This window comes from Gracilinanus agilis, chromosome 1, assembly GCF_016433145.1.
Source record: "Gracilinanus agilis isolate LMUSP501 chromosome 1, AgileGrace, whole genome shotgun sequence".
NCBI lineage: Eukaryota > Metazoa > Chordata > Mammalia > Didelphimorphia > Didelphidae > Gracilinanus > Gracilinanus agilis.
Window position 1 is genome coordinate 578,945,672 of NC_058130.1, and position 2,598 is coordinate 578,948,269.

The window sequence follows — 2,598 nt, forward strand, 5'->3', positions numbered from 1 at the left end:
CAATAATTACTCCACTCCGTAGTATAATAAACACATCATCCATGCCAAGGCCATGAGGAAAGTTCAAAAGGTCCTGGCCCAAATGAAGGACATCATGGTACAGTAGTGAATAAGCTTGTTTTTTTGCCACAGACTAGGACATTATAAGGAAGGGTGCCTGTACTGCCTATTTCTACCAGGCAGCTAAGCTGAAGGGAATTGGGGAATATGTGAATATCTGGACAGGGATGCCCTGCCATTTTCTTCCTAATGGCTCTCTCTCTTTGGAATGGAGTATATTCCAGACTACACTGAACATCATGGATTGGTCATAATTACTAAGAAATATTTTGCATTGTGATTATTGTGGATGCTGAGTGGCTAGCATGTTTTATAGCATTAAACACGCAGGCAAGTCAGGTCAGGAAAACCATCACCAGGGCAAAAAGGAAGAGTCTGCTATGGAAGAGGAGATGATGTTGGCTGAGGAGCAGTTCAAAGAGGCAAGAGCAGGAGAAGTATAACCCCCTTGGCTATGTGAAGTCTGTATATATATATATATATATATATATATATAGGAGCCTGCTAGCCCTTGCTGGACTCAGCACACTTTGGACTCTAAACCAGCTCTGGATCTATGGGAGACCCATAATAGACAGGAACCAGTGCTAAGCTTCTTGGCGGCTGTGAATGAAATTTGTGACTCGTGTTTCTTGCTGAGATAGAAAATCAAAAAGTACTTTTCTGTTTTTTGGTGGCTTTATTGACAAATTTGCATCAGCCTCTCTACCTTGCATGTCGGCACTATGATTTCTTCAGAGCTGAAGAACCCTGGGCTCCCTGGCTTCCCTTTTATATGGGAAAGTGACTTATGTGCTGCCAGAGAGACCAGGAGGTCCCAGAACCCATCTTATCAGAGAAGGGGACTCTGGAATGCTTGTATATAAATGTATCTTTGCTTCATTTGTGTCCTGTTTTTTTAATCTTTGCATAAATCTGTAAAATGGATCCAGAAGGAGTTGTAACTGGTTTGCAACACAGGAATTTGGAAATAAATTAATTGTTTATATATAGATACACACATTTATATAGCTTGTTTGTATATGTTTGTTGTTATCTCTAATTGTGAGCTCTTTGAGGGCAGGGACTGCTTTTTGCCTCTTTCTTAATTCCCAGCATTTAGCACTATCCTGTACTTAGTAGGCACTAAATAAATGCTTCTTGACTGACTGACTATCCTACCAAGACAATAAGATGATCCAGATATTATCACTTTAAATAATTTCCCCAAGGTCATACATCAATGCCAATTCATAGGATCATAGAGCTAGAGAGTACTTCAGAGATTCCCAAGTCAAATCCCTCATTTTACAGATGAGAAAACTGAAACCTAGAGAAGGCTAAGCCAATTTTTCCAAGGTGACAGGTATAAAGTATCAGAGATGGGATGAGTTTAGGTCAAGTACTCTTTCTGCTGTACAACGCTTCTAGTCCTTTTCCCACACTTAAATCCCAGAGATGCCATAGTTTACTAATGTCACCTATAAAATGTTTTATTGTTGATTAGAATTTATCAGAGATAGATTAAACTCTTTCCATCCTATTTCCTGTGATGCTATTCAACTAAGTTTAACTGGAAATGTTTTGGGAGATTGGAAATGAATGAGAGTAAAACTAAATAGTTCCTGTTATCTGTGATATTGGAAATTTGGGGGTCCTTGAAACTACATTTCCCATGATTCCTGGCTTACATAAATGGCAATTACCTAATAATGTAAACAGAAGGTTAAATAGTGAGTGCCTGGGTTGGTATGTTCTCTTTTGTATTGTGGAGCAGGAGTGAGGATGGGAGGGGCAGGTAATGGCGGGTCCCTTTAAAATAACTCAACAGGCATGTGGCTCCATTTTTCTAAATGGCTATCAATAAACCCTTTGAAACCATGATATTTTTAATTCTATCCTTTTATACCCATGTTATTTCTTACATATCATAATGGTTTTTCTTTTCAGGAGTTTTCTTGGTAGAACTATTAGGATTTACTTCATTCATCCTCATTCTTTCCCTGCAGTAAGGAGCCAAATTCTAGTCCTTGGAGGAACCAGCACTAACAAAACACAAAGAACTATAAGTAGCCATTTTGTATTTGGAATGAGTACCACAAAATGTGCTCAAGTTAAGTGTCCTGAAGGATACTTTCCAACATTGCTGTGGAAACTCCACAGGTTGGGAAACAGTTTAGGTGTAGCATAGCTGTTGGTGTGCCATCTTGTAGCTAGCCTGGTGCTAACCTCACTTGTTTTTTGTGCTACTTAATACCTTTGAGTGTTGCCAATGCCCTCTAAATGTGAGCATTCTTGGGGCAAAGGCCCTGTCATCCTACCCTAAATAAGGCTCTGAAACCATAGGCTCCACCATTGGGGGTAGCATTTAACGCTATAATAAAGGTACTTTTTTCTCATGTTGGGATACACTTTATTTTTCAGTGTTTTATTCACTGCAACTCCCCACAAGAAGACAAATGAGTCTTACTAAACTCCTAAACAAATTAGAATTTACAAGATCAATTAAGGGATGATTATTTAAAATTCTTCTCAGTCATCTCAGTTTTTCTTTAAACT